The 13,756-nt window shown below is 40.4% G+C and overlaps 1 pseudogene; it reads left to right on the top strand.

Moving 5' to 3' along the window:
• Positions 1–9,946, top strand: part of LOC144467048 (uncharacterized) — a 472,102-nt pseudogene extending 462,156 nt beyond the window's left edge.
• Positions 9,947–13,756: the final 3,810 nt, after the last annotated feature.

Below are 13,756 nucleotides of genomic sequence, written 5' to 3' on the forward strand. Positions count from 1 at the left end.
ATAGTAATTATTACTGATGTGATACCTAAGGACAATACAGAAATACCAGCACATCGCATACAACACATGCAAACATACTATTAGTCATATTTTCCATGTATAGTAAAAGGTGCACACAGACAAATATTTGCACCTTTGTACCTGTTTTATACTCACACACTTACATTTGCACATTTTCTACTTAGTACTGAAACTGCTGCACATTTATTTCTCTTGGGATAAATAATGTTCTATCTTATCTAACACAATGACTGCTGGCTGCATAACCAATGCATTCTCATCCTAACTTATCAAACATCCTCACCTTCTCAGTGTTGTTCACATTACCCAGTAGATATTCTCCTGTGTTTGTTGTTGATGTTCAACTGAGCTTTTTTTTACAGTGTGTGATGCCAAAATCACTGACAAAGCTGTGGTATTTGATGAGCTGGGAATGAGAATGGCTGGCGTATCAATAAATGTGAAGTCACAGAGAAAAATGCTTTAGGAGATGCAAACTGGGAGAATTTTTTTTTTTTTACGTCCCACAGACACAGTAGTCACACCCTGTCTAATATTTCATTACAGGTGCGCAGATCCTTTTTTGCAAAAAAAATATTTCCTTGTGCAACAAAAGCAGTAGGTAAGGTTAACCAACAAAAGCATGTGGTTAGGTTTAGAAAAACAAACAAAAAAAAACATCATGGTTTGGCTTTACATTCATATGGTAAGTGAAGAAGGGCTCCAAGGTGAAAATCTGGGGTGTGTTGGACCCATCCACCTTCCCTTCCGCACGCTCCTTATGATACATTGGCTACGGTTACATGATAGCTTCTCATTCGGAATGAAATAAATCTCAATGAAATCATTCGGAATTAAAGTCTTTCCAGGTAGTTTACATGAGAAATATTCATTCTGAATGAGGGTTTACATGGGAGATCAGTTCAATCGCCTTTATTCAGGTCTGCGCAAGGTTTGGGGCAGGGAAGGTTTCTGATTGGATAGGGGGCGGGGCGGATGTTATGTGTTTACGTTTACCAGAAGAAAACACTGTATAGTCCTCGCTCTGGATAACAAGATGCTTGACGATGCCGTTCTTAGTGCGTTTTTCGGGCTTGTTTTGCTTATATTCTTGAAGCAGCAGTATGACAACAACCTTGTTCTGCTAATGCTTCATCTGTTGAGGAGGAGAAGGGAGGTAGAAGACCGTGCTGTGGCGAATGGAAACCGGTGAGTGCAACAAGTCCGACTGCTCTATCTCAGCCTGTTGCTATGCAGCCCATTGCTATGCGCTCTATATACGTCATCGCGCCAGAAGGGCAAGGAAACGAGCATGCGCAGAAAGACCGGAATGAATTTAAAGAGGAATGAGTGTATACATGCACACAAAATTCTTTCATTCGGAATGACAAATGGAATAAACCACCCCCTTTAATTGGATTTAATTTTCAATCGGAATGACCGTTTTTCAATCGGAATGACCGTTTACATGACCACTTTTAATCGGAATGGCCTTTCATTCCGATTAAAAGTGGAATTAAACTGTGCATGTAAACGTACTGACTGTTACCGGCAGCATTTGAAACTGATGCTGTCCAGCAGCGAATCAAATGGCCACAAAAGGTTATGTCTGGTCGCATGACAAACTGATGCCACCCAGTGGCACATCATACCCCTGCAAAAGGTTGTTTTGCCGTTGGTGTCTGACACTGAATTCACTAACCAAAAGGTGGTATTTGACAAGCTCAGAATGAGAACAGGGAGGTATAACGAACACTACTGATTGTGATATCTTTGGTGAAAACCTTTAATTTAGAAACAACATGTCACGACCCGTCCTCCGTGATGCTGTGTGTGTGTGTGTGTGCTTTTTGTTTTTGTTTTTTCAGTCATTTGAGTGAGTGGGTGTATGGCTGGTGTGTTTTTGTTCTTGTCTCTCTACCTGTTCTCTCCCTCCCCTCTCTCCTCTCAATCAACACCGGCCGCCCAGCAGTAATCAACACACCAGTCTGCTATCAAGCCATCATCCTCACCTTCAAGTATCCCGCAGCAACAATCAGTCTCCGCTGGATCGTTGCCATTTACGGTAGTACGTCTAGCTCCTAGTTTGCTGTTTTGTGCCCAGCTTAGCCTCTGCCTGCTTTTGTTTTTTCCCGCTGGAACTAATAATTGTTTCTGTCCAGGATCTCCTGCTGCCAGCCACGCCACACCGGACCCCCTCTGCCCCGTACTCCGCCGTCATCGCCTGCCAGCTGATACCCCCCTTTGACTCAATAAACATTGTAAACTTACCTGACCTTGTCCGCCTGCTGCATTTGGGTCCAGCCCGATCGAGACGTGACACAACAACAGGTTGACTGCAATTTCTCAAAATTCCCCAATGATTTAATTGGATTGGTTTTGCACCAATTTGTTTGTTTGTTTGTTTGTTTTTCAATGCAGACTTTATAGTCTGTGTAATGTCATGAATAATGTATGTGGTGTACTGCCATTTTTGGAGCTCATCTCACTTTAGTTAACTCTAGCTTGTAATATATAAGGGATCTCCCAATGACATTTTTTGCCCCAGATGCCGATTCAAGTCATTTAATATTAAGTATCTGCCAACACAGAGTGATTTATTTATTTAAAAAAATGATAAAGAATAAAAATGACAAAGCCTCTCTGTTATCCTTTTGTCCTTGTCACTGTCTTAAGGAAATTTCTCCTTCTCTTAAAGAAAGTATCCTTCAGTGTTTGGTTCCTCCATGCAGCCTTGCCTAAGTTACCCGAATAAGCTGTATTCCATTGCTGCTGTCTGTACTTCTTTTTCTTCACTTTATTAAAGAATGCTACTCCCCCCCCCGTGTTCAAAAAACTCACACTCTAATTGTGGTGGAAAAGGGGTATGAGAGAGCCATGATATGCAGCACATAATTTCTTTGTTAAAAATTTGTTAAAAGAGTGTGAAAGCCAGAAAAATCAGAATGTGTTACACTGTCGTAAATAACAGGTTGATGTGCTATTAACCTTGTGTACAGTGCTATTATTGGCTAAGTTTTGTAATGACGTGAAAGTGGCAGATTGGACCACAAACAGACTGATACACTACTGGAATGTAATGTTAGATGTCAGGCCATATGAACGGTGATGTGTTCCCTCACTGATGAACATCCTAAAGTGCACTCCAACAGTGATGGAGTTGCTTAGCTTAGCAAACCAAACTCCATACGCAGTGACTACCAATCTTTGAATTGAATGAAATGATTTGAATTAGTAAAGCTATTCAAAATCCATACCCATAATTCTTAGATGAATGAGTATCAGCTCTCTCTATAAGAATTTGTGATTTTTAAGTCCAACTGTAACTAAATTGTTTAACAGGATCGAAATCTCTAAATCAAGGCTCTTTATGCTGCGAGCCTACCTCATGATGCGTGAAACTGCAAAAACAAGAGTCATACCGACTCGGACATCGACCGGGTCTACAAGGTCCATGTCAGGTGTTGAGGAACCAGGGCAATCTGATTTTAAAATAGATAAATAAGCCTTTGGCTTTCTTGTGTACTTAATCCTCGACAATTTAAAAAAAAAAAAAAATCGTTTATGGAGTCTGTCTTATTGATCAGTCGGCCTTGTATATTTTATATTTTTGTCAAATAAATCTATCTATCTAGCTATTTAGTTTGGCGATAGTGAGAGAGAGTATGTGACTATAGATAAATTAGGGACAGTGAGAGGGGCCACATGCAGAGGATGCGGGATGCTTAAAACCCAACATCTAGGCTGACACAGAAACTACTCCTGGCCTAATGTTCCAACATCCACAAACGGCAACTGCTATCGCAACTACAGATTGATGAGGTACAACAAACATGCTATGGCAAGGGGGAGCTAGGACAACAGATCAAAGTGGGGATGTCATCATCATCTCCACACTCTGAGATTGGGTACCAAGCCCCAAGCCCTTACGACACAGATTCCCTTACAGCAAGGGGGAATGACCTGAGATTGAGAGTAATGAATAAGATTGTGTAGGAGCAATACCTTTAGAAAATGTTTGCATTAGTAATAAAATTTTGGGCACCACCCTCCTAAGGAGGGAAGCGACTAATCAAATTAATAACTCTGGAAAGATATTATTAATTTGTCAGTACATTTATCAATAATGAATCAATCTCAATATCTGGGTTATGAATTCTCTATACAGTGATCTTAGTTCCTGTTCGAAAAAGATATACACAGACAACGACGTGGTGATTAATGAAGATTTATTCAGGCAAAATGTGTAACAACTGAGTAAATGAATAGTAAATGATGATGATATGAAATGACACAAAATCAACAGTATAAATGGATTAAGACAAGAGGTTACACTTTTGTCAGTTTATATTTTTAAATGTCACAATACATAGGTTTGCCTGAGGAAGGTCTAGTACAGAAACGTCGCAAATACATTTTATATTGCAAGTTAGACAGTGTGCGGGAGTCCTTTGCAAATGTCACAATACTAAAACTATGAGATCTTTAAAAAAAATATACTCATCTGCTTTCTGTGAGAGCCTGAGAAAGGCTTACTGGTCTGAAGTTATGCATTGTGATGATGTTGATGAAGCCTGGAATTTATTTAAATCAAAATTTCTTAAAGTTGTGAATAAAATAGCGCCATTAAAAAGCATCAGAATAAAGCAGAGAACTGAGCCTTGGATGACAGATGATATTTTAAACATTATCAGATTGAGAAATATACATTTTAAAGAATTTAAGCAAAATCAGGATGATACTAGTTTTATCCAATATAAGAGTTTACGCAATGAAGCACAAAGACTGATCAATAATGCTGAAAAATCCTTCTTTAAAGAAAAACTAATTGAACATAAAAAGAATCCCAAAAAACTCTGGAAGACTCTCAAAAATTTGGATTATAGTAAAAATACAAAAAACAAGACTGCCAAGCTCAGCTTGGAAGTGAATGGTAAAGTTCCCTCAGACAAAACTGTAGTGGCTAACTACTTAAATACCTATTTTACCACAGTTGCTAAAAATCTTGTAGCTAAGCTTCCTGATCACTCAGGTGTTTTTAATGAGGAGCAGGTGCAGGCGCACTACTCACAATATGGCATTCAAAATGGATCCCTTTCTTTTAATAAAGTGAGTGATGGTAAGGTCCTAAATAGACTTAAGGAACTTGATGCTAGTAAGGCTACAGGTCTGGATAATATTCAAGCCAAGTTTCTAAAAGACTGCAAATATTATTGCTCCAGTTGTCACCCATGAAATTAATATATCAATAGAACAGGGTTAAGTTCCAACAGAGCTCGAGAGTGCTGGAGTTCTCCCCCTCCATAAGAAGGACAGTAATATAGATGGAGGGAACTATAGACCAGTTTCTATTTTATGTGTGGTGTCAAAAATAATGGAAAAAAGTAATTCATGAACAGATAGAGGAGTACATCCAAAACAATAAAATTTTGTTTCAATTTCAATCAGGATTTAGAAAATCGAATTCTACCGAATCCTGCCTATTGTTTCTGACAGATAAAATCAGAAGGGAAATTGACTCAGGTAAACTCTGTGGAATGGTTATGTTAGACCTGCAAAAGGCTTTTGACACGGTCGATCACGGCATCTTAATTTACAAATTAAAAGTGCTGGGTTTTACTCATATGGCCATTAAGTGGGTTCAATCCTATCTTACAGATAGAATTCAAACAGTAGATGTTAATGGGATGTTGTCTAATCCAAAACCCATTACATGCGGTGTTCCGCAGGGAAGTGTTTTAGGGCCACACATGCTGCATTGCTAGTATCCCACAAAGAAAAAGTAGTTGTGGAAGATACCTTGAGTGCTGAGGTTCAAAAGGTTGTGAGGTGGCTCTCTGATAATAAACTTTCCCTTCATATAGGAAAGACAGAGGCCATCCTCTTTGGGTCAAGAATTAATTGAAAAATTCACCTAATTTTAGAGTAAAGATTGGTCAGATACCAATCTTTTCAAAATCCTCAGTGAGTTACCTTGGATGTGTTTTAGACAATATTTTATCAGGGGAAGATATGGCATTAAAGGCTCTTAACAAGATTACCAACAAAACAAAATTCCTGGCAAGCAAAAGCAGAATCTTTGGATATACCAATTTTAAAAACTCTAGCTGTAGCATTGGTGTTATGCCACTTTGACTTTGCTGACATCTTCTAGTACAGTAGCTCTTCGCAGTCTATTAAATCCAAATTTCAGACTGCTCAAAACAAATTAATAAGAGTTGTTTTAACTTTGCCCCTCCACACACAACTTGATGTATTTCATTTAAAAAAATTAAATCTTCTCCCTGTGGATAAAAGGGTGTTGCACATTAAGATGGGCATCTCCCTTAAGATTATCTATAAATCTGCACCTTCTTACCTATCCAACTATTTTAATTTAGTAAAAAACAACCACTCCCACAACACTAGAGACAGTCTAACCAATTTTATTCCTATGAGATTTAAAACAAATTATGGGAAAAATACTTTTTTATATACGGCCACTAGTCAATGGAACAAGCTGCCTGTCTTGCTTAAGTTAAACTCAGTTGAGAGGAGTTTTAAATCAGATCTCAAGAAATGGTTGCTAAATAATTTGTAGATTCACAAATGTAGGGTTTCATGTTTGTTTTTGTTTTTAGTCTGATATCATAAATGTCTTGCTTGACACTTTCCTTGGTCAATCTACCATCTTGGACTGAAATTGAGGACCACAATGGAAATAAGCCTTTGGCTTTCTTGTGTACTTAATCCTCGACAATTTAAAAAAAAAAAAAAATCGTTTATGGAGTCTGTCTTATTGATCAGTCGGCCTTGTATATTTTATATTTTTGTCAAATAAATCTATCTATCTAGCTATTTAGTTTGGCGATAGTGAGAGAGAGTATGTGACTATAGATAAATTAGGGACACAGGGATGTGCAAAACCATTTATCTAAGGAAACCTAAATTAAGATCAGAATAATTAAGCCTCCTGTTCGACATCAGCTCTTATCACAACACAGCGGCTGCATCGGGATAAGGGAAATTCTTTGCCTACTTTTAGAAGAGTTGGCTCAGCCAGACGTTTCTCCGAGGACGCCGAACTGCCACTGGCGACTCCCGGCTGCCCTTCACGACCTTCCAGCAGGGTGATACAAACTGGAACGCAGCGGTGAGGGCCAGTGGAACCTGGTGGCGGTGTCCTTTAGATGGCCCTCACACGTTGGTGATATTAGGCTGTAGGAAGTCTCTTGGTTTGGCAAAAGAGTCCCTGCTCTGTGGACACTTTGACAAGGGGCTGGCAGCCGCTGGATCCACTGAGTCTTTGATGGAGTGGCAGGTCGAATAGTCGCTCGTCTAATTGGTTATGCTTATTCGCTTATAATAAGATTGAAAATAATCTCGTTGGCCGTTAGATATTATTATCAAAGTTATTATTACCGGGTATAAAAATGTTGAAATCAGCTGGCTTCGTTGCTTCATATATAATATTACTGAAGGCACTGGAAACAAAGGAAAAACTCAGGAAAGTTAAGCAAAACTTAAAAGTCTAAAATAACTTCGATCATGAGCAAGAAAGAGTTACGCGGGAACCGAGTGTAAGAGTAACTGGCTAAAGCATAAAGAGTATAGCTAGAAGGAGTTACGGCAAAAGCAAGTAAGCAAAAAGGGAAATAAGCGAAAAAGCGAAAAAGAGAGCGAGATGCACTGCACTCACTTGTTTTATCTGGCCAGGCTGAGTGGCCGTGTTTGGCAGGGTGGGTCTCTAAGTTTAGAGTTTAGTTTATATTACTTTATTTCGGAGGAAACTTAATGCACTTTGTTTTGCGAGATTATATACTTTAACACATTACACTTGATAGACACATACTCTTCCCATTATGGTCAAAATCGACTCTTAACATCAAATTAAATTTAATACAATTATTATACCGCGTATATCAGCGGAACACAAGTATAAACTGTTTCGTGTACACACACACTCCAGACTAACCTGCAGTTGCAATAAAACAAATGAGAAAGCACGTATTCATAAAGACAAGTTGATTAATCAATCCAATGATATTTTAACTCTAAATATAATATGGGATTCCTTAGGGGAACCCTCCTTAACTATCGTCACAAGATGGCAGTATGGCTCCATGTTAAATTAAGCTTTAAACACGTGCTCTTACAATTCACTTATACTTTGACCTATAAGAGTGAAAAAAAACAAACATGCAACTAACAACCAAAGATTATGCAGAATTACAATGTTAGAACATGGATATAATGTATAGTTTCACTTCCAAGAGACATTTCAAGTTGGTTACAAAAGAAACTTGGTTTCTGCTCAGGAATGCATAATAACTTTACGATCCTCACATCTGTTCAATTTCTCCCCTTCACCAGGTTGTGAATTGGATGGTGTGGTTGCCAGGGGTGATAAGAGGGGAGAGGATGTGGTGAACTTAAAAGCATAGTCAACGACCCTGATCTGGATGTTTATCTGGCTGATGTTGTTACAAGCTGAATTCTTTTAAGATGTTAATCGACATAAGGGACCTGAAGTGATCTCAAGTGACCTTTTTCTTACCCCTCTTGACGCAAGGATGTCTGGTGCCTGGTGGCTGGACTTTCTCCAGATTGAGGTGAGGCCGGGGGCAGAGTTGTTAACATCTGACCCTCAGAATGGTCCATCTCATTTGTCGGTTTACTTACAATCCAGGTTCTGGAGGAGTTTAGAAGGCTGTTGTTCCTACACTGGAATCCGGGCAACCCCAAAGCCAGTTATCGAAGCTAAGTGACAAAGTACTCTCTAAAAGTCTGCTAGATGATGTGAATGCAGTACTATGTATTTTCCCCACTAGGCCCATAACTGAGACCAATCAGCTGGTATACACCACAGCAATAGTGATCCTAGAGATGCTTGACTACAAGATGAACACCATAAGCCACAAAGCGTGTAACCCTCCATGGAGAGGGAGGCTGGAGGCCAAGATCAAAGCGACACGGAGAGAAGTTAGTCAACTCTCAGAGCTGCAGAGAGGTGTGGGGAAGAAAGGGATACTTATCACAAAGAGTGATTAGTATCCCTTTCATGAACTGGTTCCAAAGTGGAGCAGCCATGAGTGACCTCCTCCACATGGATGACATCGAACTGTATGCCAGGAGTAAGCGAGACATCGACTCACTGATCCACCTCACCAGTATCTACAGGAATGACATCAGAATGTCATTCAGACTAGATAAGTGTGGTTGGATGGTGTCAAAGAGAGGGAAGACGATCAGAACCAAGGAGGTTGAACTACCAGAAGGCAACGCTGCAGGTGTCCAGGACAGCTGCAAATACCTCAGGGTCCTGTAGACAAATGGGAACCATTAGAAGGCCACAAGGAAGTCAGTCATAGTCAAATACCTAGAAGGAGTAAGGCAGGTTCTGAAAAGTTAGCTAAACAAAAAGAATAAGGTCCAAGCCATCAACAAGTATGTCCTGCCAGTCATCAGATACCCCACTAGTATAATGAGCTGCCCAAAGGAGAATGTAAAGGCCACTGACAACAAGACAAGGAAGCTTCTCACAATGCATGGAGGGTTTCATTCCAAGTCCAGCACCCTGAGACTGTACACTAAGCATAGCATGTACCACCGAGAGATTGGAAAAGTGGCCAACATCAAGAAATCCTACCAGTGGCTTGAAAATGCTGAACTGAAAGACAGCACAGGGGCACTAATTATAGCAGCACAAGAACAGGCACTTAGTACAAGATCACTAGAAGCAGGGGTCTACCACACCAGACAGGACCCCAGGTGCAGGCTGTGCAAAGATGCTCCTAAGACAGTTCAGCACATAATAGCATAGTGTAAGATGCAAGCAGGAACAGCACATATGGAACACCATAACCAAGTGCCTGGCATAGTGTACAGGAACATCTGCACTGAGTATGGGCTGGAAGTCCCAAGGTCAGAATGGAAGACACATCCTAGGGTGGTTGAAAATGACTGAGCTAAGATCCTGTGGCACTTTCAGATCCAGACTGACAAACTGGTGATGACTAACCAACTGGACATTGTGTTGATCGACAAACAACAGAAGAAGGCAGTGGTGAGAGATGCAATCCTGAGCAACAGCAACATCAGGACGAAAGAACCCGAGAAGCTCGAAAAATACCAAGGGCTGAAAGAGGAGCAAGGAATATATTATATATTGTTGGGAACAACAATTTTAGGCATCACACGGAGGCACCATTTATGTTGGGAACAACAATATTAGGCCTCACCAAGGGACACCATTAATATTGTAAATTATTCTGGTGATACTATAAAAGAGGGGATACTGTGCGTTGTGAGCTAGGCACCAGTGCTATGTTTTACCCGGCGGCACCATTGGTTGGGACTTTAGCCTTAACACAGGCCTGACCTTGTAATAGATCTCCAATTAAAGCATCAAATTGGCTATTGGAAATATAAAATATCGGTGTGTGTGTGTGTGTGTGTGTGTGTGTGTGTGCGAGAGAGAGAGAGAAAAAAAGACAAAGATGGGCATGGTAATCAAAGGGCCGTTTGGCCTACAAAACAAAATGGCTGACAAGAGAGACCTACAAGATGGCTGAATCAAAGCTGGCTTCAGATCGGGGGAGGTGTTTGTCTGACCATGTGGTCAGGACAAAGCATGTTCTTGTTCCAAAGGTACAAATCCGAGGAAGCTGGTCGCTCGGGGTCCTTGCAGAGTTAGGCGCTGGGGTGCTAAACCTTGTGCTTGCAAAACTAACTTCTCTGGTTCAGGCTTAGAGAGTCTGTGAGCAATTTCCCTCCCTTTAGTGGTTCAGGGCAATGAGCAAGGGTCCGAGCTTGTTGGCAGCCTAGGAGAAAGAGGAGGCCTGTCTGGGCACCTCTGGGCTGGTCCACAGCTCAAGACGAAGAGGTGTGAGCTGCTCGGCAGCTCAAGAGCAAGAGAGCATCTGGGCTGGTCCCGGCCCAGCAGAAAAGAGGAAGACTCTGAGAGAATGCAGGACTTATCTTAGAGTTTGTCTGGTGACATCACACCAGGGGCATATCACTGTAACAGTACTGTCCAATCAAGCTTGACAACTAGTCTCACTGGGAGGTGTGAGGTGACCTTCTGTGGAGATGAGAGTCAAATAGCTGTCTTTGTTTGAAGAACAAAGAGCATGCAGAGAAGAAAAGCCCTCACATGTCCAGTTTAGATTTTAATAAATGACAAATCATCTGTGGTCCTGTGAATCCCAACATTATCATATATATAGTAGGGGTGTAACAATATACATATTCATATGAGGCTTTCGCTTTGGTACGCATTACAGACCGAATAATACTTTGAAGTCTCCAGTTACATTTGGAAAAGAAACTATATAGCTTAAACTGTGTTTAATATAATGTTCTCAGTGCCACTGCGCTCAACAAAGAAACCCATATGACAGAACAGGCAACATGCTGTCTACACCTCCCACCCCCGAACCAGAACATTCTACTGCAGTGAGACATACTGGGAGGCAGCTACACTAAGCTCACTCACCATTACCATACCAGAAATAGAAGATTCTCTGATAACCTACAGGTCTGGTGTTTGGAGCCATTTTGGTGTCACTGTGAATTATAAGGAAGATGGCAAAAGAGACTAGTGGATAAAACACATTGAGCCAAAGAACAAGCCACCGCAAAGCCACAGACGAGAGCCACTTTGTTAAGAAGCCAATGCTAGCACAAAGCACACATCCATAGCAGTGAGCAGGGTGGCCGATTAGGCCAGAGAGACTAAAAATGTGTTAGTGACAACTATTTAGCTGGTGTTTATAATTGTGACATTTATCAGAGCTTTTATTCATGTATTTATCAGACTGAAAGAGCTCAGAGAGCTGATGGGGTGTAGTGACCTCGCCGCTCACACACTCAGTACGTTTACATGCACAGTTTAATTCCACTTTTAATCGGAATGAAAGGCCATTCCGATTAAAAGTGGTCATGTAAACGATCATTCTGATTGAAAAACGGTCATTCCGATTGAAAAACGGTCATTCCGATTGAAAAACGGTCATTCCGATTGAAAATTAAATCTGATTAAAGGGGGTGGTTTATTCCGTTTGTCATTCCGAATGAAAGAATTTTGTGTGCATGTATACACTCATTCCTCTTTAAATTCATTCCGGTCTTTCTGCGCATGCTCGTTTCCTTGCCCTTCTGGCACGATGACGTATATAGCGCGCATAGCAACGGGCTGCATAGCAACAGGCTGAGATAGAGCAGTCGGACTTGTTGCACTCACCGGTTTCCATTCACCACAGCACGGTCTTCTATCTCCTTTCTCCTCCTCAACAGATGAAGCATTAGCAGAACAAGGTTGTTGTCGTGCTGCTGCTTCAAGAATATAAGCAAAACAAGCCCGAAAAACGCACTAAGAACGGCGTCGTCAAGGATCTTGTTATCCGGAGCAAGGACTATACAGTGTTTTCTTCTGGTAAACGTAAACACGTAACATCCGCCCCGCCCCCTATCCAATCAGAAACCTTCCCTGCCCCAAACCTTGCACAGACCTGAATAAAGGCGATTGAACTGATCTCCCATGTAAACCCTCATTCAGAATGAATATTTCCCATGTAAACTACCTGGAAAGACTTTAATTCCTAATGATTTCATTGAGATTTATTTCATTCCGAATGAGAAGCTATCATGTAACCGTAGCCACTGTGGGTGAAAAAACACTGACACCATGCTCTCTAATGTCAATAGTAACATAGTTTTTATATAATAGGACACAGAAATACTGAAAAACAGCTTAACAGTCAAACTCCCCAGTTCAGTACCACACCGTTCCCAGTCTTTTCATGTTTTCAACAAGTATTTTCTCCATTTCACCCAGACTGTAATTCCTGCATTGTTCCAAAAAAAAAAAACAAAAGTCCAAATAATGTAAGTTTTTATACTTGTAAAATTTTTTAAAAAATCAAGGAAATGTATCTGGCATTACTACTTTTTTGTTGTACTGAAAATGCACCAAACTTTAAATTTGATATTTATGGGTTTAATTTAATACAATAAATGTAAGGTATCCATCTATATAGATGGAGACCTGATTGCAATAAAGCCAATCCAATCTGACATAAAGCAGTAATGTCAATGTCCTATCATAGGCGAAGCAGTCACAGTGAGCTAGACAGCAGCTACACAACAAAAGAATCAAAGGCTTTGAACAACAACCCACATCGTGTTATCACTGAAAGATAAACAAGACAACATTTTTTTTTTTTTTTAAAAAAAGACATTATTCTGTTAAGTTTTAAAGCTACCAACCCTATCAAGAGAACCACACTTAGTAAAGTCACAGTTAGAAATGTAAATGTGATTTTTAAGGAGGTTTTCTTGCTCATGGAACAGTGAACCCAGAGTTCTGGTGTGGATTTCTACACTGTAGCTTTGGTGTCTCTGACTTTACTGCAGTCATCTGATCAAAATGTGTCTTTGTCCAATGACCAAAGTACATTTTTACACAAGTTAACATTATTCCATTTTACAACATCACTACAATGATTGTGTACTGGGCTCTGAGCACTGCCAAAATGCAGGTATCCCACACTCAGTAATGTGCATGAACAACGCATCCTCTGAAGACACAGATGGTGCACTGAATACACCACACAGAGCCACTAGCAGGTCGTAGACTGTTGGCCGAGTTTTCTTTGTAGTCTTGCAGATCACAGCTATTTACAGACAACCTGGCATTATTTATTGTTCCCAAAAAATGAATATGGTATAGCAGCAATTCTGATAAAAGAAAGTGGTTTCTTCTCAAAACATCAGC

Source organism: Epinephelus lanceolatus, chromosome 15 (assembly GCF_041903045.1).
Source record: "Epinephelus lanceolatus isolate andai-2023 chromosome 15, ASM4190304v1, whole genome shotgun sequence".
Classification (NCBI taxonomy): Eukaryota; Metazoa; Chordata; class Actinopteri; order Perciformes; family Serranidae; genus Epinephelus; species Epinephelus lanceolatus.